Below are 27371 nucleotides of genomic sequence, written 5' to 3'. Positions count from 1 at the left end.
AACTGAGCGGCTTCATATCAGCCACGTTGGGAAGGCCGCTAAGAGTCAACCGCATTGATGTGGGGCTGGAGGCCGAAAAGCAGACCAGGTAAGGACTGCAGGATTCTCATTTCCCAAAAGTGAACCTGCTGGATTTTTAGAACAATCCGAAGCTTTCGTGGTCACTTTTATTGACCCCAGGTTTCCAAATTTTAACTTTAACCTGCTGCGGTGAGATTAAAACTCACGTTCAACTAAATTACTCATCGAGGGCCACTGAAGAACTAGTGCAGAAAATTAACCACTGCCAGGCCCTTTCTCTGAAGGTTGTGAGAGAGAATTCGAAGAATATTTTTTCAAACCTTCCTCAGGTATTGTCCCGTGCAAGTAAGTGTTGGTCAGTGAAACATCCACCAAGAGAGAGAGTATCACTTACCTGGATAATTGCAGCTCCACCAGCAAAAGGCTCAACAGCCTCCTGGACAAAGCAGCCTGCTTAATCGGCACCCCATCCACCATCGACGCACTGTAGCAGCCGTGTGTACCATCTACAAGATGCACTGCAGCAAATCACCAAGACTCCATCGACAGAACCATCCAAAGCGACGCCCTTGAAGGACAAGGGCAGCAGATACCCGGGAACACCACCACCTGCAAGTTTCCCACCTGTCGCTGGGTCAAACTCCCACCCTAACAGTACGGCCGCACAGTGGTTGGCACAGTTGCTCCACAGCTCCAGGGTCCCAGGTTCGATTCCCGGCTTGGGTCATTGTCTGTGCGGAGTCTGCACGTTCTGCCCGTGTCTGCGTGGGTTTCCTCCGGGTGCTCCGGTTTCCTCCCACAGTCCAAAGATGCGCAGGTTAGGTGGATTGACCATGCTAAATTGCCCTTAGTGTCCAAAAAGGTTAAGTGGGGGTTACGGAGATAGGGTGGAGGCGTGCGCTTAAGTAGGGTGCTCTTTCCAAGGACCGGTTCAGACTCGATGGGCCGAATAGCCTTCTTCTGCACTGTAAATTCTACGATTCTTTGATTCTATGAACAGCACCATGGGTGCACCCACACCACATGGACAGCAGCGGCTCATGAAGACTGCTCATCACTAGAAATGTTGGCCTAGCCAGTGACACCCACACGCCATGATATAATTAAGGGGGCAGCACGGTGGCCTAGTGGTTAGCACAACCGCCTCACGGCGCTGAGGTCCCAGGTTCGATCCCGGCTCTGGGTCACTGTCTGTGTGGAGTTTGCACGTTCTCCCCGTGTCTGCGTGGGTTTCTCGCCCACAACCCAAAAATGTGCAGAGTAGGTGGATTGGCCACGCTAAATTGCCCCTTAATTGGAAAAAATAATTGGGTAATCTAAATTTATTTAAAAAAAGATGATATAATTAAGAAAATGTGATGAGAAAACTGATACTCACTGGCAACGATCAGCCTTTTCTTGCATGAAACGACTTTCCCGGTTCAACATGAGCCCAATGAACACGCTCAACAGCTAACAATTTCAGTGATGTATCTCCAGCCAGTCTCCTTGATGGCTTAACTGTCTCAAATTCATTTTGAATCATAGAATCATAGAACCCCTTCCGTGCAGAAGGGACCATTCAGCCCATCTGGTCTGCATCGATCCATGTCCTACCCTATCCCTGCAGCCCCATAACCTAACCTTCACATCCCTGCACACTAATGGGTAATTTAGCATGGCCAATCCATCTACCCCATGCATCTTTGGACTGTTGGAGGAAACCTGAGCACCCGGAGGAAACCCTCGCAGACACGGGGAGAAAGTGCAAACTCCACACAGACAGTGACCCAAGGCTGGTATTGAACCCGGATCCCTGGCGTTGTGAGGCAGCAGTGCTAACCACTGTGCCACTGTAGCCATCTGGGCCACTTACAACAAGAAACATGGATGTTCGCAAAGCCTAAAGGGAAATATGGACAATGTAAGATTCAGGCAGGCACAGAGCCTGAATGTATATTTGTGAGCAGAGAATCCAGACAGCATCGAAACCCCCAACTGATTAGCATTTTAATGGCCCATCTCCGTAAGACAAGGGACTGATACTCAGGTAAGCGATACAGTCCCAGACATTTCAGCGCCACTCCCTTTACTCAGGAAGCATAAACAGCCAAGGTCAATGACCGCTACGGACACACCCAGTCATCAAGGCACCTGTCCCTTTATTGGCTCAGATCGAAGGCAGTGATCGAGAACTGACCAATTAATTGGGTCCAAACCTAAGGACCGCCCAAAAGACTGCGAAACCTCCCAAGGATAAAGAGAGACACTGCCATATGTTCGATCTCTTTTGGACCTGGCGTCCGGCAACGTCCATCTCCAACTGCAGCACCACGACCAGAAGCAAGTCCAAGTTCAACGCTCGCTACCAGACGGATGAGCCCAGCTGAACAGCAATTACTGCTTCAGACCCTGCGAATACAGATTCGAACAAAGGCCACTGTTCCTCTGACCGAAGCTGGGTGTCTGAAGTTAAGTACAGGTTGTTATAGTTGTTAGTTGTAGTTTAACTCGTAGTGTTTACGTTGCATGTGTAAGTTAATCTTGTGTGTAAATAAAGTTTCATTGATCTTGAACTAACTAACTGGTTGTTTGGCTCTTTGATCGATACCCGGTTGAACCTTATGGCGGTATCATTTGATACCTGGCGACTCTGAGAGGAAATCGTATCACTTACTGGATAAAAGAAGGGCTTATTGACTGCCATATTTATAACAGGCAAAAAAGGCAACACCACTGTCATAATATACACCAGTATATCATGGTGCAGACACACACACTGATGGACATATAGTAGGGCCAATCAACATGCATAACACCGCAGCCAATCACCAGTTAGAGCACACTCACTATAAAGACAGAGGGCATCAGTTTTCCCGCTCATTCGGGATGCAGCCTCTCAGAAGTACAGAGCTTACAGTTTACAGCACAGATCCTCACCATGTGCTGAGTGATTAGACTGGTTAGGGTAGGCACAGTTCTTTAGTTTAATCTAACATCGTGTTAACCCACAGTAAGAGTATGTTCAACAGTTTATTGTTTAATAAAATAGTGTTGTACTATTTTAAGTGTTGGTGGCCTGTATGTGTTCCACGGATCCAGAGCAACCAACACATCAACTACCGCGCCGATTCAGTTAATATTGTCTTTCTCAATGGATAGTATGTAGCATTTCCTATTCTTACCAATCTTCTCCACACCCCCACCTCCCCTTGTGTTCACAATTCTTCTCAAAAGAACCGAAAGACTTGCATTTATATAGCATCCCAAAGATAATGAAGCTCCCTTTGAAGTGTAATCGTTGTAATGCAGGTAACACCGCAGTCAATTTCTGCACAGCAAGATCCCACCAACCCCACTACAATGGCCAGATAATCTGTTTTGGCGATGATGCATGAGGGAGAAATATTAGTCAGTACAAATTTCACGTTAGCCACATTCTACATTCAATGCAGAGGAAAGTTTCTCTGGGTTGTACTGGTATTGGCGGCACAGAGCGAAGGGTGACTAAACAGGTCCCTGGGATGAGGGGGTTGCCTGTCCTATGATGTGAAGCTGAGCAAATTGGGGCGAAACCCTCTGGAGTTTAGAAAAACGAGAGTCGATCTCATTGAAAGATTCAAGCTTGTGAAAGGGCTTGACGGGATGGATACTGAGAGGCTGCTTCCCCTGGCTGGGGAATCTGGAATCCTGGGAATACAATCTCAGCATAAGGGCCTAATCACCATGATGAGAAATGTCTTCACTCAAAGGGTTGTGAATGTTTGGAATTCTCGGCCCCAGAGGATTGTGGTTACTCCCTCGCTGAGCATATTTAAGGCTGCGACAGACAGATGCCTGGCGTCCCAGAGGGAATCAAGGGACCGAGCTGGAAAGTTGAAGCCAAAGGTTCATACTGATTGTATTGAATGGTGGAGCAGGCTGGAGCGACGGTGGAGTCTATTCCTGTTTCTGTTTCTTATGTGCTTCTGCTTTTTAACCGTCTGACGTTTTCCTGCAGGGTTTTCAATCTCAAATCTGGGGCTGGATTCTCCGTAGCCCTGCGCGAAATCGTGTCTGGCGCGGGGGCGGAGAATCGATGTTTACACAGGAATTGTGCCCGGGCGCCGCTCCCACGATTCTCTGGTCCCCGGAAAATCGCTCGCGCGCGGATTACGCGGCGCAGCTGGGGGCCCATTAACAGGGCGGCACGGTAGCACAAGTGGATATCACTGTGGCGGCTGGGGCAGTGATCGGGCGGCTCTGATCCGCGGGCAGATCTGGGAGGGGCCTACATTTCCGATGTCGGTCCGCCGGCTGGATCTGCCGTTGCGTTCGCCGTGGCCGCTGCAGGCCTCCGCTGTGCGCATGCGCGTACTCCCGACCGGAAGTGCGGGGGCCAGTATTCGTAGCCAGAGCTGTGAAGAGCAACCCTGGGGCCCTGCCAGCCCCCTGCAGGCAGGAGAATCGCTCAGGACTTTTTTAAAGAAAAGTCAAGAGCAACATGGCAACATTTGTACGCCAGCGTGGGGACATAGCCCCATTTTTGGAGAATCCGGGCCCAGATGACACCTAAAAAACCTCCCGCGGGATTCTCCGCCGGCGGGATTCTCCATTGCGCCGGCATCGCACCCACGCCCATGGGTTTCCCGGTGGCGTGGGGTGGCCACAATGGGAAATCCCATTGGTAGGAGGCGGGAACAGAGAATCCCGCTGCCGGGGAGGGCGCGCCACCCTGGAAAACGCGGAAGGCGGAGCGGATAATCCCGCTCCCCACCTTTGTCACCTCGTTTCAGTCTTTTACAGCGTTGCTGACCTTGCAAGCCTGTCTGTTGAGTTCCTAAGGGGAAAAATATAATTGAAGCGCGAACAATTGCCATTATTTTTTTCATTTTCTTTGTGAAACACTTTGGCACACTAGTTATAATAAGGGTTGAAGGTGGAGGGTGAAAGTTGCTATTTGAGCGGATGTGGTGGTTGGAGTTGGGACATCAGTAATCCTTGTCTCCCAGTCTGTGCCTGACTGAACACAGTATACTGCTGGGTTTGTCCGCAAGTTCAGAGCCAGCAACACATAACCTTCACATTGTGAATGCGAAGGATCTCTCCACATTAGCCTGTGCCAGTTCTCAATGCGCAGAAAATCCCCCTCTTCAAACATCTTTTTCCTGCCCAGATGAAACGATTAGAAATAATTAGTTACCGGAACCAAGAGATCAGAGAAATGTTCTGTGCATCAGTTAAAAGTGGTTTGTGGAGCTTGGAGTCCTGCCTTTAAAACAGCAAGCTTTATCATATATCTCTGAAATATGCTTCACATAATTGAAAGAGAGCAAGAAGGAGCATGTCCTCCAACTTTCAGCTCGTTCTAACCAATGGCCGCTCCCCCACATTTTACACTCCCCTCCCTCCCCTCTAAACTTGAGGTCATATGAAACTCTGCTGGCCTCAGAACAAGTCCCCCTCCCCCCCACCCCCGCCCAGGGTTCACTGACCAACACTGTCTCCCAGTCAAGCAATGCCTTTATTAAACTTTAACGTACAACTTTGAAATTCCTATCCTTGTTTCCAAATCCTTCCGTGTCCTGGCCCCTCCCTATCGCTGTAACCTCCTCCAGCCCCGCAACACTCCGAGATCCCTGCGTCCCTCTCAATTCTGACCACTTGTGCATTATTCATTTTGATTGCCCCTCTTGGAGTGGCCATCCCTCAGCCCGAGCCCTTGAACCTCTCCGCCTCTCTAGTCTCCTCCTCTGATTGTGGCATTTCGTTCCTTTAAAGGCGTGATGCACCGTCAATTACCACGAGACGAGAATGGTGGAACAATTGAGGCTTTATTGAGCAAGATGTTGTGCCTCCTGTAGCTGGAACCAGAATGGCTGCAGCGCAGGAGAGCGCACACTTTTATACACCACCTGCTGGGCGGAGCCAGCAGGCAGGGATTTACCATCGTACCTTTAATATTTGGCCAGTGCCGTAATACATATAATATGCATATAATATGCATATATGCAATAATACATATAAAAGTGGTGACTACCACAAGGCGCTATATAAATGTAAACTGTTGCTGTTTATATGCCAGCGCCCACGGGAACAATGTTGTGCATGAGCTCCTTCCCGTGAGAACTGAATGGGCTGGTTCATCAACCTGCTTTTTGTGGATCATCAGTGTAAACTGGGAAATAGGAATCCTGGTCCGAATTGTTTTTTTTCCTACTGTGAGATTAGCTCCTCCATTTTCTTAGACAATCAAGTGGCACAGGAACAAGAATTAGCTCCACCGCTGCTATCCAAGCTGAGGTCAGTTTAAGGCAGGAAGTAAACATTTTGTCTTTCAGGTCCTGGATGACCTGTTGTGAAATAACATCACGCGACCATACGGAGCAGTAGCAGGAGTCGGCCCCACGAGCCTGCCCCACCGTTCATTTAGATCATGACTGATGTGTTTGTGTTTCGAGTTCTACATTCCCACCTACCCCCAAAACCTGTGAACCCCTTGCCTGACAGGAATCTATCCACATTTGCCTTAAAGATATTCAGTGATCCGACCTCCACCACCTTCTGAGGCAGGGGATTTCAAAGTGACACTGTGGTGATGGTCCCTTTAAGGGCGAAACAGCAGAGAAAGGGTCATCTGAATTGGATAACGGTGGTAGCGTAGACCCTTTAAGGGGGCGGGCTCCACGGACCACTGGTTCGGGGCCAATCGTGCAAGAGTACGTGAACCCCGGGCAATGGGAGGTTTGCGTGAGGCCCTAGGAGGGGGTCCCAGGCAGTGGGGACCAAGGCAGTGGAGAGCAAAGAGTTATGTAGTGTTCTGTGCCTGTTATCTAACTGCCTTTACCTTTCATCATTAAAACCCTTTGTTAACTACTGCTAACTACTGGCTAGCATGCTAGCACAGTTGCTTCACAGCTTCAGCGTCCCAGGTTCGATTCCCTGCTGGGTCACTGTCTGTGTGGAGTCTGCACGTCCTCCCCGTGTGTGCGTGGGTTCCCTCCATGTACTCCGGTTTCCTCCCACAGTCCAAAGATGTGCAGGTTAGGTGGATTGGCCATGATAAATTGCCCTTAGTGTCCAAAAAGGATAGGTGGGGTTAGGGGGATAGGGTGGAGGCGTGGACGTAATAGAGCAGTCTTTCCAAGGGACGGTGCAGACTCAATGGGCTGAGTGGCCTCCTTCTGCACTGTAAATTCTATGAATTCCACGAAACCTCCAGTGTCTGTCTCGAGCCACCACACTGGCGACGAGGTAAAAGTTTTCAATCGCAGCCGACAGTTGTGGTGAATCGAGGGGGGAGAAGGACGAAACGGTTGAGAAAGTAAAGAAACTCCAGAAAGAAAGAGTCGGAATTTTTTAAACCATGGGTGGAAATGCCTATCATTGGGAAGGTAGACCCCTTTGACCATGTCGTTGAGTGTTGGAATCAATACATTGAATGGGTCCTTTTTTTCCCCATAAACGAGATATTGGGGGAGGGAGGGGGAAACAAACAGAAGGTGATATTTCTGGCAGTTTGTGGGCCCCAAATCTATAATTTGATTTAGAACCTTGTGTCCGCGGAGAAACCCGACTCGACTTTGGCCGGATAGTGAAATTGGTTGAAGAACATTACAATCCAAGGCCCTCAATTATCCTCCAATGTTACAAGTTTAACTCTGCAGTGAGAGACAATGGAAGGTCTGTCTCAGCCTTTGTAGCTAGGCTTCACCAGCTTGCTGAGCATTGTGGGTATGGGACCGCACTTAGTGACATGTTGCGTAATCAGCTGGTTTGTGGACTCCATAACCTTAATATCCAGAAGAAGCTTCTGGTAGAGCCCACAATTACATTGGAAAAGGCTGAGAAAGGTGCCACTGAACTTCAAAGCGTGGCAGAAGGGGAGGTTAACCAAGTATGGGGCATGGTATGAACAACAGCCATAGTGCAGAACCAGACACAGTCCCTGGGTCAGGACAGGACAGGAACCCAAGTAGTGGGAAGGAGTCGGGATTTCAACCCAAATCTGAGGTGGACTGCTATCGTTGGGAGGTGGACCATCGCCAGTGGACCTGCCATATTTGGGGGTTTGTGTGAGACCGAAGCATGTTGTCACATGAGGCAAAGAGTCAATGCAAAAAGACACAACAGCAACAGAAACTGTCCACAGCGACACTGAACATAGTGGGGAAGAACTCTGAAGAAGAGAATGCAATGCATTGGTTGAATGTAATCCAATTTAATAAAGTGGCTCAGATTGAAATTGTTTTCATGGTAAGTGGTAAATCCCTTAAAATGAAGGTCGACACGGGGGCTTCGGTGACTGTGGTGGGTGAGACTTTCCAATATTTGTGAGCAGGAGCACAGTTTTTCAGCTTAAATAGTATCACAGTCAAGCCAAGCTTTCGACATACATCGGAGAGATTTTAAAGATCCTCAGAACAGCCAATACCCCAGTGGCCTACAGAGAGTAGGAAGTCAAACTGCATTTGATTGTCTTGGAAGGACATAGACCCAGTTGGTTGGGAAGAGACGTTCTCCAAGATGTCTTCAGGAGGTATGAAGACGTCTTCCACAAGGAATAGGGCCGGAATAAGACATGAAAGCCAAGATACATGTCAATCCGGATTCAATGTCCCAGTTCTTCAGAGCCAGACCAGTAACGTATGCATTGCTGGTTGAAGGTTGAATCAGAGCTAAAGAGGAGCTGGGCATAATTAAGCTGGCTCAGTTTTCAGAGCAGCGCAGCACGGTAGCTCACGTGATTAGCACTGTGGCTTCACAGCGCCAGGGTCCCAGGTTCGATTCCCCGCTGGATCACTGTGCGGAGTCTGCACGTTCTCCCCGTGTCTGCGTGGGTTTCCGCCGGGTGCTCCGGTTTCCTCCCACAGTCCAAAGACGTGCAGGTTAGGTGGATTGGCCAAGATAAATTGCCCTTAGCGACCAAAAAGGTTAGGAGGGGTTACTGGGTTACAGGGATAGGGTGGAAGTGAGGGCTTAAGTGGGTCGGTGCAGACTCGATGGGCCGAATGGCCTCCTTCTGCCCTGTATGATCTATGTTCTAAAAGCGGGTGGCACCGATAGTCCCTGTCCTTAAACCCGAGTGTATGATAATCATTTGTGGGGGTTATAAGCTGACCATAAATAAGGTTGCCCAGGTTGATCAGTATCCGATTCCCTGAATCAAGGACCTCTGCGCTAAGCTGGGTGGTTTGGGGGGGGGGGGGGGGCATCATCTATTCGAAACTGTACCTCAGTCACGCCTACCTGCAACTACAGTTGAATGAGGAGTCTCAAAGATTTGCTGCAATCATTACCTGCAAAGACCTCTTCCAATATAGCAGACTGCCATTCGGCATCGCTTCAACCTGTGCTACTTCCCAATGCACAATGGAAAATCTCCACCAGGGAATTCCCACGGTGATGGTCGACCTTAATGACGTGTTAGTCACCAGCACTGCACCAGAAGAACACATGGCCGGCCTAGAGGAAGGATTAAAGGGGTTTCGGGACGTGAGGGTCCGCCTCAAACATGAGAAGTGTACTTTCCAGGCCTCAGAAGTGACGTAACGAGGATGTTGCGTTAATTCGACAGGGTTCGACCCTTTGGACAAAAAGGTCAGGCCAGACGTCTCCACACCCAAAAATGTCAGTGAGCTTAAGTCATCCCTTGGTATGGTCAATTATTATGGAAAGTTTATTGCAAATTTAGCCACAACATTGGCACCTGTTAGGCCAGCTATTGAGGAAGAATCAGCGGTAGCCACAGAGAGAACCCCAAGAGGATCTTTCTGAGTGGTGAACCCAACAACATGGTTGACTCCAAACTGCCCCCTCAAGGGCAATTAGGGATGGGCAATAAATGCTGGCACAGCCCGCGACGCCCACATCCCATGAACAAATTTTTTTAAATTACAGTCTTCAAACCTCTTGGTGCATTTTGACCTGGGGAAACTAATCATATTGACATGTGACATATGGTATAGGGGCTGTTTTATCCCGCAAAATGGGAGTTGGTTTGGAACGCCCTATTGCCTTTGCCACAAGCAGAACAAAACAATGCCCAGATTGAGAAGGAGGGTTTAGCGGTTAAATTTGGTGTGAAGGATCTGTACATAGAACATAGAACAGTACAGCACAGAACAGGCCCTTTGGCCCTCAATGTTGTGCCGAGCCATGATCACCCTACTCAAACCCACGTATCCACCCTATACCCGTAACCCAACAACCCCCCCCCCTTAACCTTACTTTTATTAGGACACTACGGGCAATTTATCATGGCCAATCCACCTAACCCACACATCTTTCGACTGTGGGAGGAAACCGGAGCACCCGGAGGAAACCCACGCAGACATGGGGAGGACGTGCAGACTCCACACAGACAGTGACCCAGCCGGGAATCGAACCTGGGTCCCTGGAGCTGTGAAGCATTTATGCTAACCACCATGCTACCCTGCTGCCCTGTACGTTCCTGTACCCTGTACGTTTGATGGTTCAACGTAGTGACTGATCACAAGCCTTTATTGGGACTTTTCAGGGAAGGTAAATGAATATCGGCCATTACCTCAGCGAGAGTGCAGCATTGGGCCTCGTTGTTGGCGACCTACAACTATGCTTTTCAGCACTGGCCTGGGCCACAAACTGCTATTGCAGAAGCAGTAAGTCGCCTACCCCTACCTAAGAGCGTTCTGCCACCACCTGTACCCCAGGAAATCATTCTAGCTTCAAATTTCCTAGACACTTTGCCAAAGCGATATTCTTTCAAATGAATGATACAGTCTGGCTGGAGTCACTCATCAGACCGTGTTGATATGTGAAAACGGTGTAATCCTGTGGGGATCACAGGTGGTCATTCTGCCTCAGGCCAGGGGCCGCTCCTTCAAGAGCTACATAGCGCCCACCCAGGGCAGGCAATGGTGAAGATGGTGGCGTAAAGTTACATCTGATGGCCGGGCATAGATACAGCCATTGAAGTGCTAGTACAACAGTGCCACCCTTGCCTAATGCGGCAATGTTTGCTGCCTTCTGCCACTCTTCACCCTTGGGAATGGTCACCCACAGACCAGGGTCCACATTGATTATGCAGGCCCGTTTATGGGAAAGGTGTTTTTGGCGCTGCTGGATGCCCACCCTAAGTGGCTATTGGCTCACGAGGTGGGGACCACTACCTCGGCGGACATGGTAAACGCCTTGCACCAATTCACGGGCTCCCTGAGTGAATTGCTTCGGACAACGGCACCCCCTTCACCGGCTATGGTTCCCAGGTTTTTGTGTGATCCAATGGCATACGACACACGAGGACAGCCCCCTACCACCCAGCGTCGAACGGTCTGGCTGAGACGGCTGTCCGAACTTTCAAGAATGCCATGAAGAAACAATCTGATAAATCCCTTCAGCAGAGGTTGGCTAATTTTTTGTTCTTAGATAACTCAACCTTTCATTCAACCACGGGTGAGGAGTTTGTGGCCTGTCGGTTGGATCTTGTGTTTCCAAGTTTGGCGGGAGGGTGGAGGTACATCAGGCCTCCCAGCAGAGTCAGCGGTCAGATCAGAGGAGCGACAGGTCGTTCCAGGTGGGAGACCTGGATTTGGTCCTGAATTTCACCTCAGGCTCGTCTTGGTTGGAAGGACGGGTTGTGGCCAAGTCCGGGCCGGTGTCTTATGTGGTCAATGTGAACAAGACTGTCAGAACATACATCGACCACTTAAGGAATGAAGGGGTAATGACCCCCAAATTGGAATCAACCAGTCCAGCGAGCACCGTGAATACTCCTGTACCTCGGTCCAGCCAAGGAGAATCAGGGACTCCCGTTTCTGTTCAACCAGCTGCACTTGTTGAGGCTGGCGAGGCTAGTTCACTGATTGTTGACCATTCGATCGCCTAAATGAGTGCGGAGTCTGGCCAGGGCTATGGAGGTCCGGGAGGACCAGGAGGCTGCTGGACTCATTGACTTTTTGATGGACTCTCTTTCCCCCTGTTGTCTCTGTTCATACTGGTAACTTCTGTGGATAGTTTTTGGGGTAGCTGTAATAAGGAACCTAACAGGGATGTGGTAGCGCAGCCCCATTAAGGGGGCGCACACCACAGATCCCGTGACTGGCTCGGGGTCAATGATGCAGGAGCGTGTGAACCCTCGCCAATAGAGAGTTTGTGTGGGGCCCCACCCAGGCAGTGTGGAGTCTGGAGCCGAGGTGTTAAGACCTGTTGTGTAGTGTACTGTACCTGTTACTTTTTTTTAAATTTATTTTTTTTATAAATTTAGATTAGCCAATTATTTTTTCAAATTAAGGGGCAATTTAGCGTGGCCAATCCACCTACTCTGCACATTTTTGGGTTGTGGGCGAGAAACCCACGCAGACACGGGGAGAACGTGCAAACTCCACACAGACAGTGACCCAGAGCCGGGATCGAACCTGGGACCTCAGCGCCGTGAGGCGGTTGTGCTAACCACTAGGCCACCGTGCTGCCCTCTGTACCTGTTACTTAACTGCATGTGCCTTTCATTAATAAACCCCTTTGTTAACTACTGGAAATTTCCAGTGTATCTCGAGCCATCACAGTGATCAATTGGAACTGAGAGTGGGGAATCACCCCAGGGGGAGGAGTTCTCCTAGGGCAAGGTATTTTAGATTTAGCTACAAACATGCAGCTCTTGAAGATCGCTAAATAAATCCCTTTTTCTTATTAATGAAGTCTCTGAAAGTGCATCATTCCAGGGACAGTCCTCTGAGGGAAAACAATTCTCCTAACCTCTATCCTGTAAGGGTGACCCCTCATTTTAAAACAGTGTCCCCTAGTTCTGGTCTCATCCACAAGAGGAAACATCCTCTTTCATCAAGAAAGAGGAAGGAACTTACATTCAAACAATTAACGTCAGGGCATTCCCAAAGCACTTCACACACATAATGAATAAAGTACGTTGGAAGTATAGGCACAGCTCTAGGGAAACAGAGCAGCACAGCTGAACGCACCAAACGTCCTTCAACGCCACCTCTTTAACCTCTTTAACCTGCCATTACTACCACCCAGAAGGAAAAGGGCAGCAGGTACATGGGTACAACCCAAGTCCCCCTCCACCCCACATCATCCTAACTTGGAACTGTTGCTCTTTTTAACTAGATACTGATATGACAGTTATTAATGATGATATTGCTTTTCAGAGTCGCCAGGTATCAAATGATACCATCACAGGTCTTTACCTGATATCGATCAAAGACCAAACAACTAGTTAGTCAGTTCAAGTTCAATGATAGTTTATTTACACACAAGAATCACTTCGACATGCAACAAAAACACTACAAGCTAAATTACACCTAACACTACAACAACCTGTACTTAACTTCAGGCACCCGGCTTTATGCAGAGGAACAAGGCCTTTGTTCCGATCTTGCGTGGCTGGGTCTGGAGAAGTGACTTTGTTTCTGCTGGGCTCATCCGTCTGGTAGTGATCGTTGGTCTTGAACTTGTCTTCTGGTCGTAATGCTGCAATTGGTTGGATGGAGGCCGGGAGAGACCAAGCGCAGGCGCCAAGAGAGACCGAACACATGGCAGTGACTTTCTTTATCCTTCTGGGGTTTTGCGCTCTTTTGGGCGGTCCTTAGCTTTGGACCCAATAATTCGGCAGGCTTTGATTACTGCCTTCGATTTTGGCCAATAAAGGGGCGGGTGCCTTGATGGCAGGGCTTGTCCTGAGCGGTCACTAACCTTGGCTTTTTGGGCTCCCTGAGCAAAGGGCGTGGCGCCGATGAATCTGTTTCTGTATCTGTTACCTGAGTACAGGTCTTTTGTTCTGGGGAAATGGGCCATTGGAATGCAAAGTAGCTGGGGGATTCAATAGCGTCTAGTTATCTGAGTTGCCAATATACATAAACTCTGAACGTCTTGAGTCCTGGGTTGACCATATTTCCCATGGTCCTTTACAGGTGGCCATATTTCCAGGGATCTTTTGTAAGTGGCCATCCCAGATGGCTACAGAGCTATATCACTGGGCTCACCAGCAATGCCTAAATCCTGTGAATGAATAATAAAAAAAGGTTTTTAGTGAGGTTCCACAAACATCAACGAGGTAAATGGTCAGATAATCTGTTTCTGCTTTAATGCTGTCAGTTGAGGTATGGCCGTTGGCTAGGACACCAGCCACAGCTCTCTTATTTATCTTCAAACAGTGCCATAGGTAGGAACATCGAAACAGGAGTAGGCCATTCGTCCCGTCAGCCCTGCTCACCATTTAATTATATCATGGCTGACCATCCACCTCAATGCCACTTTCCTGCGCCGTCCCCATATCCCTTGATGTAATTTGTATCCAGAACCCTATCAATTTCTGTCTTGAACATATTCAATGACTGAATTTCCACAGCTCCTCTGGGGTACAGAATCCCAACGATTCACCACCCTCCGAATAAAGAAATTCCTCCTCACCTCGGTCTAAATGGCCTGCCCTTTATTCCAAGACTATGTCCTGTGGTTCTATACATCCAGCCAGGGGAAACATGCTTCCTGCATTTACCCCATCATGCCTTATAAAAATATTGAAAATTTCAGTAAGATCACCTCTCATTCTATGAAACTCTAGAATACAGGCCCAGTTTCCTTATTCCCTCCTCGGAAAACAATTCCGTCATCCCAGGGATTAATGTGGTGAATCTTTGCGGCACTCCTTAGATTAAGAGACAAAAACAGCGCATAGTACTCCAGGTGCGGCCTCACAAAGGCCCAATACAATTGCAGCAAGATATCTTCACTCCTACACTCGAATCCTCTTGCAGTGAAGGCTAACACACTTGCCCTACTAACTGTTTGCTGCGCCTGCCTGCTGGTTTTTAATGATCCCCGGTCAAAGACACCCAAGGTCCCTTTGGACATCTACACTTCCTAACATTTCACCATTGAAGAAATACTCTGCCTTTCCGCATTTTGGGCAGCAGTGTGGCACAGTGGTTAGCACCGCTGCCTCATACGCCAGGGACTCGGGTTCGATTGCCACCTCGAGTGACTGTCTGTGCGGAGTCTGCACGTTCTCCCCATGACTGCGTGGGTTTCCTCCGGGTGTTCCGGTTTCCTCCCACCGTCCAAAGATGTGCAGGTTAGGGATTGGCCGGGATAAATTGCCCCTTCGCGTCCAACAGTTAGGTGGGGTTACAGAGGGTGAGCCTGGGTAGGTAAGGGTCGGAGCAGATTAGAGGGGCCAAATGCTCTCCTTCTGCACTGTAGGGATGCTATGATTCTATGACGTGAAGACAACAGCACTGGCAGTGCAGCGCTCTCTCAGCACTGAGTCGAAGCATCCACATTGTTTCGGTATTCGGTCTTTGGAACAGGACTTGAATATGCTTCCTTCTGACTGAAAGGCAAGACTACTATCGCTGAGCCACTTATATTTCATGAGTTGCAGCATTCTTGTGTTGCTTTCTGTTGCAACATTGCAGACATTCTCTTGAACTGCTTTATTAAAGTTATTAGTTATATGTATTATGAAAATATTGTGCACTTTGGGTGAAAGTTGCTTGCTTGATGATACAGCCAGGTTCTTTATGCAAGGGGGGTCTTTATATTTCAAAGCTGTGTGTTAAGGATGGGAGGCAATATTAGGTTTAGTTTAGGTAGGGCCTGGGGCCAACGTGGTGGGGGTGCAGTGGGCAGATTCTTATCTCTGAGTCACACAGTTCTGGGTTCAAATCCCACTCCGGGACTTCAGTGTGAAAGGTGGACACTGCGGTGAACGTTTAGAGGGTGTCGCTGCCCTGTCAGAGGTGCTGCCTTCTGGGCGCGACCTTACACTCTGCAAGGTTCCCGAATCACTGACAGCAAGGACTTTCAACAAAGAGTAGTTTATTCACTAGCTTGGCAGCTACTTCAACGCTTGTGCTTTGACCGCGTTCCCGGGATAACTCCCGCGCTCCCGCCACGTGACCTCTTCAGCAGCCGCGGCATCACGTGAGGACTCGGTCTCCAGACACCATTTTGAAGAAGAGCAGGGGAGTTCTCCCTGGTGCCCTGGCCAATGTTGGGGAGAAAGCAGGATGAGGCTATTGAGTTGGGTGATCGTGATGAATGGCGGAGCAGGCTCAAAGGGCCAAAAGGCCTCCTCTTGCTCCTATCTTCTATGTATCTATGTAATTTCTCAGTCAACGTCACAAAAAAAAGATTATCTGGCCCCATTGTCACGTTGCTGTTTGTGGGATCTTGCTGTGTGCAAATGGGCTGCTGCATTTCCTGCATTAGGACGGTAACTGCATTTGCAAAATATTTCAGTGGTGTTTTGAGATGTCTGGAGATTATGAAAAGCGCGATATAAACTCAAATCCTTCCTCACAGAGTATCCTTATGGGAGCAGTGTCGAGACTTTGACAAGCAAGCTCTGTTCCGCAAATAGGGTGGGCTGCTAAAAACCGCAGTAGCATCTTATGCTGCCTCACTTTTGTGTGTTAAATTTGTGGTCAGCTTGAGCTTCTTTGTGGTTGCATCGTGGCTTTCTCACAGCTTCAGCCGATTTCAGAGCTGCTCGTTAATCGAGAGCGAATGAAGAAAAATCAATCATGCACTACAGCTTGTTACTCATGTCAACCCGTCTCGCAGAATTTTAAACACTCTACCAGTCCCAGCTGGCAATCCAATAAAACTCCCCGAGGCTTCCTTCACAAAGAGGTGAAGAGGGGAGCCAGGACTGAACAGTCCTGATAGCAATGGAAGAACGCTCTGTGAAGGAGTCTGACAGGATAGATCCTGAGGGGTTGCTCCCCCTGGCTGGGGAATGTAGAACATGGAGGTGGGGGAAGGGGGAGTGTGGAATGCGGGCAGGAAGGGACACACACTCAGGATAAGGAGATGATCTTTTAGGATTGAGGCGAAAAGACATCTCTTCGCATAGAGAATCTCTGGAATTCTCTACCTCAGTGAGTTGTGGATGATCCATCACTAAGAATATCTGAGGCTGGGACAGACAGATTTTCGATTTCTCAGGGAATCGAGGGCTATGGTGAGTGGGTGGGGAAGCAGAGATCAGCCATGATTGTGCTAAATGGCAGAACAGGTTTGAGGGACTGAATGGTTGACTTCTGCTCCCCATTTCTTGCCCGTTCTTATGCCCTTCTCCCATTTAATAATAATCACTTATTGTCACAAGTAGGCTTCAATTAAGTTACTGTGAAAAGCCCCTAGTCGCAACATTCCAGCGCCTGTTCGGGGAGGCTGGTACGGGAATTGAACCCGCGCTGCTGGCCTTGTTCTGCATTACAAGCCAGCTGTTCAGCCCACTTTGCTAAACCAGTCCCTGTGGACCAGTGGGCGTGTTAAAATAGCAACAGAGGAACCTCAAATGTGCCGATTAATCAATCATCTATTCTTATTGCCAACAACAGAGCCATGTAAGGAAGACCGTAAAGAAAGTCAAATGTAAGTAAAACTCATTCAAGAAAAAACAAATGAAAGAAATGGATTGATGCCAATCCATTTGCAACCGATTCGCTCAATAGTTTTCCAATGCTATTGTCTCTCAGATATAGCAGAACTCCTGTGTCCATTCAAAGACTTCAGGTTGTTAAAAGAAAGTCTCGCATTTATGTAAGACCTTTTATGACCAACGGTTATCGCAAAGCCAATGAAGACCTTTGGAAGTGTAGCCACGGCTGTAATGTAGCTTCATGGACTGACGTCCATTACAGGATGAAACAGTCGCAACTTACAAATGGACGGCTACTAAATAAAGAACAATCTATACTCAAGTCAGTGCACTCTCAAGTACGACCGCATCAATTAGAACCTGCAGAATCTATTTCAGGCCAAATGCACCACTGGTCTGCACATTCAGGCAACACCCATCAATTAAAGGTGAACAAGGGCAGCACGGTGGCCTAGTGGTTAGCACAACCGCCTCACGGCGCTGAGGTCCCAGGTTCGATCCCGGCTCTGGGTCACTGTCCGTGTGGAGTTTGCACATTCTCCCCGTGTCTGCGTGGGTTTCACCCCCACAACCCAAAAATGTGCAGAGTAGGTGGATTGGCCATGCTAAAATTGCCCCTTAATTGGAAAAAATAATTGGGTAATCTAAATTTATAAAAAAAATTTTAAAAATAAAAAAATTAAAGGTGAACAAATCAAGTGCCATAATGTTCACCTTTCAGCTTTACTGGGAGAGGACAAGCAGCACTGCCATATGCACCCGATACACCTTGCACCGATTGTCAGCTCCATTGATGCCAATCCATTTGCAACCGATTCGCTCAATAGTTTTCCAATGCTGCCACAGATGAAAGTTGGCACCCACTGTGTCTGGGAGAAGTCCCACCACTCTATGAAACTGCACCTCGCTGACCCATTGCCACTGACCTTTGTACCTTTCCAGTTTGGGTCGGGCAGGTGCAACATTCATTTTCTGCTTTAACGGCTTCACTGTCGATGTCTCGTCAATGACATTGTTACAGTTTGGCATCGTCAAGGGAAACAGGTGATGGTTATTTGAACATGTATCAAAGAGGGGATGGCTGGGACACTGGGTGTTTGTGTCAATAAACCCGCTCAGTAAGGAAAGCCTATGCATCTTAGTTCTGACTTAACCGGCCATTGTGGATCCTGTTAACATTCACTGCGCCAAACCCTGGAGGCCAAGAATCAACCGTCAAACCCGAGCACAGTTCTGAGTCTCTGTCTGTCACCTCACTCCCTCTCGCTGTCGTCCCCGCTTCTTTCACTGCCGTGCTGCACTTCCCACTTGTTGTTGTCGCTTTATTTAACTTACAGAATGTCAGGCCAATTGTGCAGCCGTCCCAATTCACTCTGCAAATCTTTTGCTCAATCTCCTGCATCCTGCACTCTCCCTATCTGACTGTCGTCTGTGAACTTGGCAAGCTGTTACACGGGTTTGATGTCTCACTCATTAATGTAGATGAAAAAACAAGACAGGAGCAAACTGTGACCTTTGTGGGATCCCAGTCCAAGTCTCCACCCAGTCTGACACTGTACCTCTTCTGAAACTTCCTGCTTCCTATTTTATTACCAACTTCTGATCCAGTACCACCTCCTCCCCCACCCCCTCCATTGTTCTCCCAGGGGTTCCTGGGCTTTTCATTTAATGAAGGGAGTGTTTCATGTGAGACTTGGTCAAAAAGCTTTCTGGAAATTAAACTTTTGCTGCCAGCCATAGGTTATTGCAAAGGGGATCGGTTACAGTATTGAGTCCCTCACCAGAATGGGGCTTTACCAGGGTCCACCACCTTGGTGCCATGTGCAACATACAGCCCATTGGCGTTGCCTGTACGCTTGTCAAAAAAGGACCTGTATTTATTTTGCACCTTGTCAATCAAAAACCACTCCTCGCTGAATCTTCAAATCAAAACAAGAGACCATTCAGTCCTCTGTGATTGCGCCAACTCTTTTTCAGAACTATACAATGAATTCTGCACTTTTCCCCTAGTTTTTTTTCCAAGGATATATCCAACTTCCCCTTGAGAGTTACTAATAATAATAATAATAGCTTATTGTCACGAGTAGGTTTCAATGAAGTTACTGTGAAAAGTCCCTAGTTGCCACATTCCGGCGCCTGTTCGGGGAGGCTGGTACGGGAATTGAACCCGCTGCTGCCTTGTTATGCATTACAAGCCAGCTATTTAGCCCAGTGTGCTAAACCAGCCTCTATATTTGAATCTTGCTGTGTAAAAAAATAAGTCCTTGTCTTTCTCCTGCAACTAATCATTTTTAAAGAGCAGAGATTGCTGTTCTGCAGGATATCACAGCAGCCCCACCCATTGCAAACAGCAGCGAGATGAATGACCAGATAATCTGCAATGGTTGAGGGAGGAATGTTGTCCAGGACATAGCGGAAATAATTTCCTAAGTTTCCTTGAATAGGGATGTGGTATCTTTAACATCCTCCTGGACCACCAAAGGAGGTAAATAGGGCCACAAATTAATGCGTCAGGCAAGGGATAGAATCTGTAACAATGCAGCACTATGAAATGCGGCGAAATGCACTGATGTCCCTTCTTTATGTTTAAACCTTTAGCAGCATCTCTCTGTCTTAAGGAGCCCACGCGCCCTTTCACCTGCCTCAGCCACGTCCATCTACCCAGCACCGCAGGCCTCCCACCTCAGGAAGTGAGGTGAGATTTGCCAAGGTGAGATTTAGAACATAGAACATTACAGCGCAGTACAGGCCCTTCGGCCCTCGATGTTGCGCCGACCTGTGAAACCACTCTAAAGCCCATCTACAATATTCCCTTATCGTCCATATGTTTATCCAATGACCATTTAAATGCGTTTAGTGTTGGCAACTCCACTACTGTTGCAGGCAGGGCATTCCACACCCTTACTACTCTCTGAGTAAAGAACCTACCTCTGACATCTGTCCTTTATCTATCTCCCCTCAATTTAAAGCTATGTCCCCTCGTGCTAGACATCACCATCCGAGGGAAAAGGCTCTCACTGCCCACCCTATCTAATCCTCTGATCATCTTGTATCCCTCAATTAAGTCACCTCTTAACCTTCTTCTCTCTAACGAAAACAGCCTCAAGTCCCTCAGCCTTTCCTCATAAGATCTTCCCTCCATACCAGGCAACATCCTGGTAAATCTCCTCTGCAACCTTTCCAATGCTTCCACATCCTTCCTATAATGTGGCGACCAGAACTGCACGCAATACTCCAAATGCGGCCGCACCAGAGTTTTGTACAACTGCAACATGACCTCATGGCTCTGAAACTCAATTCCTCTACTAATAAAAGCTAACACACCGTACGCCTTCTTAACAACCCTCTCAACCTGGGTGGCAACTTTCAGGGATCTATGGACATGGACACCGAGATCTCTCTGCTCATCCACACTACCAAGAATCTCACCATTAGCCCAGTACTCTGCCTTCCTGTTATTCCTTCCAAAATGAATCACCTCACGCTTTTCTGCATTAAACTCCATTTGTCACCTGTCAGTCCAGCTTTGCAGCTTATCTATGTCCCTCTGTAACTTGTAACATCCTTCTGCACTGTCCACAATTCCACCGCCTTTAGTGTCATCTGCAAATTTACTCACCCATCCTTCTACACCCTCCTCCAGGTCATTTATAAAAATGACAAACAGCAGCGGCCCCAAAAATGATCCTTGTGGTACACCACTAGTAACTGGACACCAGTCTGAACATTTCCCATCAACCACCACCCTTTGTCTTCTTCCAGCTAGCCAATTTCTGATCCAAACTGCTAAATCACCCTGAATCCCATGCCTCCGTATTTTCTGCAATAGCCTACCGTGGGAAACCTTATCAAACGCTTTACTGAAATCCATATACACCACATCAACTGCTTTACCATTATCCACCTGTTTGGTCACCTTCTCAAAGAACTCAATAAGGTTTGTGAGGCACGACCTACCCTTCACAAAACCCTGTTGACTACCTCTAATCAAATTATTCCTTTCCAGATGATTATACATCCTATCTCTTCTAAACCTTTCCAAGACTTTGCCCACAACAGAAGTAAGGCTCACTGGTCTATAGTTACCAAGGTTGTCTCTACTCCCCTTCTTGAACAAGGGGACAACATTTGCTATCCTCCAGTCATCTGGCACTATTTCTGAAGACAAAGATGACTTAAAGATCAAAGCCAAAGGCTCAGCAATCTCCTCCCTAGCTTCCCAGAGAATCCTAGGATAATCCCATCTGGCCCAGGGGACTTATCTATTTTAACACTTTCCAGAATCGCTAACATCTCCTCCTTATGCACCTCCAGCCCTTCTAGTCTAGTAGCCTGTATCTCAGTATTCTCCTCGACAACATTGTATTTTTCCTGGGTGAATACGGATGAAAAATATTCATTTAGCACCTCTCCTATCTCCTCGGACTCCACGCACAACTTCCCACTACTGTCCTTGACTGGCCCTACTCTTACCCTCGTCATTCTTTTATTCCTGACATATCTATAGAAAGCTTTAGAGTTATCCTTGATCCTACCTGCCAAAGACTTCTCATGTCCCCTCCTGGCTCTTCTTAACTCTCTCTTTAGATCCTTCCTAACTAACGTAACTCTCAAGCGCCATAACTGAACCATCATGTCTCATCATTACATAAGCCTCCTTCTTCCTCTTGACAAGTGTTTCAACTGCATTAGTAAACCATGGTTCCCTCGCTCGACCACTTCCTCCCTGCCTGACAGGTACATACTTATCAAGGACACGCAGTAGCTGTTCCTTGAACCTGCTCCACATTTCCATTGTGCCCATCCCCTGCAGTTTTCCTCTCCAGCCGATGCATCCTAAACCTTGCCTCATCAAATCATAATTGCCTTTCCCGGGTTCGAATCCAGGCCCTGGGTCACTGTCACATTCTCCCTGTGTCTGCGTGGGTTTCACCCCCACAACCCAAAGATGTGCAGGTCAGGTGGATTGGCCATGCTCAATTGTCCCTTAATTGGAAAAAATAATAATTGGGTACTCAATTTATTTTAAAATAAAGAGGAAGTGAAGGCACTTCACTCCTAGATGTTTATAAACTTTGTGGATAGTTTCATAGCAGACAACTTGAGATCCATTCAAGCGTGAAGGGAAATGAAAGTAAACAATCCAGACATCTGGTTGTCTGGAAGCTGTCAATTACTGCCAACTAAAAGCTATTGCTCTTTGAAGTGAATAAAAACCTTGCATGTCAAAGGATCTGAGGGGGGTTAAAGCCTTGTAATGTGGTTTTCGCCTTCTATGAAGTTACAGCGGCTGCTTTCCAGACACCTGCCTGAGGCAGCAGGTGTAAGGAACAGGTGAGTGAAAGAAGTGATTCTTTTTCACTATTTCTGCCTGGACTGCTCTTTAGCTTCCAGGCAAGGGTGACTGATGGGTGGGGGGGGGGGGGCTCTGTTATATGGGGGTCTCTATTTTGGGGGTCTCTGGTGGGGTCTGATGGGGGTCTCTAGTGGGGCTCTGGAGGAGGTCTCTGGTGAAGGTCTGATTGGGGTCCCGAGTGGATGGTCTGGTGGGGAGCTGGTGGAGTGAGGTGGGTAGGATTTACATTGTGGGGGGAGGGGCATTGGGGCACTTTACAAATGGACCATAGAAAGCATCCTATCTGGCTGCTTCACAGCCTGGTAAGGCAACTGCTTGCCCAAGACCATAAGAAACTACAGAGAGTCGGGAACACAACCCAGTCCGTCACACAAACCCATCTCCCATCCATTGACTCCGTCCACACCTCCCGCTGCCTTGGGAAAGTGGCAAAGGCCCCTCCCACCTGTGTTATTCCCTCTTCAAACTTCTTTAATCGGGCAGGAGATACAAAAGTCTGAGAACACGCACTAACTGGTTCAAAAACAGCTTCTTCCCCACTGTTACCAGATTCCTGAATGAACCTCTTATGGACTGAACTGATCACTCCACACACCTTCTCGACTGTATCTATTTTTTAATATAAATTTAGAGTACCTAATTCATTTTTTCCATTAAGGGCCAATTTAGCATGGCCAATCCAGCTACCCTGCACATCTTTGGGTTGTGGGGATGAAACCCACGCAAACACAGGGAGAATGTGCAAACTCCACACGGACAGTGACCCAGAGCCGGGATCGAACCTGGGACCTCGGTGCCGTGAGGCAGCAGTGCTAACCACTGCGCCACCGTGCTGCCCTTCGACTGTATATAATACTGTGCGTTTATGTATATCCTATGTTATTCATGAGTGGAACGATCTGTCTGGACTGTATGCAGAACAATACTTTTCACTGTACCTTGGTACACATGACAATAAATCAAATCCTATCCAATCCTTAAATACTTACCCGAGGGGGTGGCACGGCGGTGCAGTGGTTAGCTCTGCTGCTTCACGGCGCCGAGGACCTGGGTTCAATCCCAGCCCTCGGGTCACTGTCTCTGTGGAGTTGGCACATTCTCCCCCACAACCCAAAGATGTGCAGGGTAGCTGGATTGGACTCGCTAAATTGCCTCCTAGGGAAAAAAAATAGTTGGGTACTCTAAATATTCTTTAAAAATTAAATACTTGGGCAGCACGGTGGCCTAGTGGTTAGCACAGCTGCCTCACGGCGCTGAGGTCCCAGGTTCGATCCTGGCTCTGGGTCACTGTCCGTGTGGAGTTTGCACATTCTCCCCGTGTTTGCGTGGGTTTCGCCCCCACAACCCAAAGATGTGCAGGGTAGGTGGATTGGCCGCGCTAAATTGCCCCTTAATTGGAAAAAATAATTGGGTACTCTAAATTTATTTTTTAAAATTAAATACTTGCCCCCTTGATGCGTCGCGAGGTCCACCACATCACGGCCACAGTGGCCAATACTTGTACCAATCTGCACTTGCGTGAATCCTGGCCAAGAGGGCCGGAGAATCAAGGAGGTGTGAAGAAACCTGTGTCCAGACCGTTAAGAGGATGTAAAGGGTCATTTTGACCCATTTGCATCCTCCTGCTCGCACGGGGCACGACCCTTGGTGCTGCCATCAGCAGGGGACCTAAGCATCGGAAAAGGATTTGAACCGGCTGCCAATCCCGTTTTTCCCCGAGACTCAATTCTTCACCACATCGGGAACTCCGCGACCAGCATCTTCCAAACCCACGAACGTCTAGAAGGGCAAGAGTAGCAGACTCATGGGAACACCACCGCCTAGACTTCCCCCTCTAAGTCATTAACCATCCTGACTTGGGAATATGTCGCCGTTCCTTCTCTGTCGCTGGGTCAAAATCCAGGAACTCCCTCCCTAACAGCACTGTGGATCCACCTACACCACCTGGACTGCAGCGGTTCAAGAAGGCAGCTCACCACAACCTTCTCAAGGCCAATTGGGGTTGGGCAAAAAAATGCAGGCCTGCCCAGTGATGCGCACATCCCATGAATGTGGTTTTAAAAAGGCATTTTATAACTCAGGATTTGTTTCAAATAACTCGATATTAAATAAAGATTTGGTCTGAAAACCTACAACAGGATATTCTATTCCAAGGGCGCAGGGGTGCTTAGTCATTCTGAATTTAACGTCGGTCGGGGCAGTTCAATAGAGTGTATGCTGTGTCTCTTTTACCATCATGCCATTAAGGATCTGTGTTTGCCCTTCTCAGATTACTCTGTGGAAGCAGCTCAGACGAGAGAAGCCTCTGCAATAATCTACCTATCAATTTAACAGAAATCATTGGACATGAGCAAATAGAGAGCTGGAGCCAAGCAGTCATGCTTAAACATATATCCTCTTGTATGAATAACTGAATCCTAACCTTTGTAATCATGAGGGCAGCACTCTGGTAACTAAGAATCACTATTCTCCATTAATGTGCCCTCTATGAAGCATATAAAATGTTGAATTGCATTGATCAGTAATAGAATGAAGATGTACCGTTAATAGAAATGCCTTTAGAGATGTGCTTTGAACCATCTCCAGATTTGACAAGATATTTCTGTCCCGGCCGATTAGTGCTCTTGCCAGACAGTAAGTTTCCTCGAGCAGTACAGCGTGTTGGCAATCTCTGCATTATTCCATCAAGTTGTTTAAAACGTTCAAGAATTGATTTTCAATTGAGGAGACACGCGTGCTCCGAAAGCTGGTTTCTCACCTTCACCCGCGCAGTGAAATCCTTTGCTCGAAACCTTCTTGCTTGATTACAGCCTGGGAAGCACACCTGTGCTGTGTGCCTGAGACAATAGATCTTAGGGTTCACGTGTGTAGGCATTCCTGCCAAGGCAGGAATGCCTACACACGTGAACCCTAAGATCTATTGTCTCAGGCACACAGCACAGGTCAAAAGAGAAAGGGTGGTTAGCTCTTCTTCTATTTCAAATGGTTGCGCAAAAAATATTCATCCAGCAAGTGAGGCTGCAACTTCTCTCTGTGTTTAGGTGGCAGGGAGGAACTGCTCATCGTTAACCTTCGAAGCCTTCAATACAAGTTCCACTTTGCGAGTCGCTCTCTGGCATTATTACTATTACATGGAGTCTGCACAAATAAAACAGGCAATTCATATTTTAAAGTGAAAGTTATTGGACTTACTTCCACAAGTATTTATTTTGACATTGTTAAATTCTCACGTTATATAATATATCAAACCCTTTGCAATACATTGACATTGTGGGAGTCCATCGATAGTGGACCCAGGGCACTGGTTTCAATGAATTGCGTTTTATTTATTATTCCTTTCACTTTTTTTGTAATTGTATCTTGGGATGTGGGCGTCGCTGGCTAGGCCAGCATTTATTGCCCACCCCTAATTGCCCTTGAGAAGGTGGTGGTGGGGCAGCACGGTGGCCTAGTGGTTAGCACAACCGCCTCACGGCGCTGAGGTCCCAGGTTCGATCCCGGCTCTGGGTCACTGTCTGTGTGGAGTTTGCACATTCTCCCCGTGTCTGCGTGGGTTTCGCCCCCACAACCCAAAAATGTGCAGAGTAGGTGAATTGGCCACGCTAAATTGCCCCTTAATTGGAAAAAATAATTGGGTAATCTAAATTTTTAAAAAAAAGAAGAAAAAAAAAAAAAAGAGAAGGTGGTGGTGAGCCGCCTTCTTCAATCGTCGCAGTCCAAGTGGTGCAGGTACACCCACTGTGCTGTTAGGGAGGGAGTTCCTGCTGAGTGCAAAATAACTCATCACTAAATGAAATGAAAATCGCTGATCAAACTCATCACTAAAGGTTGGCTCTATTTCTTAACACATCTAAATACTGCTTATGGAGTAAAGGTTTTTTTTTTGAAAGCCAGTGTAAATATCTTAGCATTTGAGTGTGAGTGAGGTCAGGCTCTTAAGTCATTTTGAGTATAGCCAACGATCGTGGCCAAAATTCTCCGTCTGTTGGGATTCTCTTTTCCCGACGTCATGGGGCGGATTCAATGGGGAATCCCGTTGACAAGCGGTCGGAGTAGAGAATCCCGCCGCCAGTGAAGAACGCATCGCCAAGGTACACATGGCCGGGGTAAGAGGAGAATCCCGCCCAGTAACTGGGGTAAAGTGTGTGTAATCACGCGATCACAGGATTCGATCCAGCTGTTGGTTGGAAGGCCAAAGATCAGCAGTCCACCCCAATCCTGGCCAGTGAGCTGATCCTCCATCGAAAACCCCAGGAATGTCCTCCGGGATTTTCCCCATTGGAGTAAACCTCAAATAGCGACTGAAATGTTCAACCCCCCCACTCCCCAACCTTGGGAAATATCCTGGTGCAGAAGGCCAAGAGATGTCGGAAGCCAATAAGCAGCCAACAATTATGGACTCCATTCTCCAAAGGTCCTCTCCCGTTGAATTTACGGCCTATGGGCAATGCCGGGGATTAAATATCGGGAATGCTAATAAAAAGAAAGCTTCCAGTCACAACGCACTTGGACTAATGGCCCTCTAAGGCTTCGCAACAGCAACAACAGTGACTTGCATTTAAATAGCGCCTTTCGCATAGTAAACACCCCTCCCATTGGCATCACAGGAGCAATGATCAAACTTTAACACTAAGCTACTTCAGGAGGTTTTGG

This window comes from Scyliorhinus canicula, chromosome 1, assembly GCF_902713615.1.
Source record: "Scyliorhinus canicula chromosome 1, sScyCan1.1, whole genome shotgun sequence".
NCBI classification, from domain to species: Eukaryota; Metazoa; Chordata; class Chondrichthyes; order Carcharhiniformes; family Scyliorhinidae; genus Scyliorhinus; species Scyliorhinus canicula.
This window is presented reverse-complemented; position numbering follows the sequence as displayed.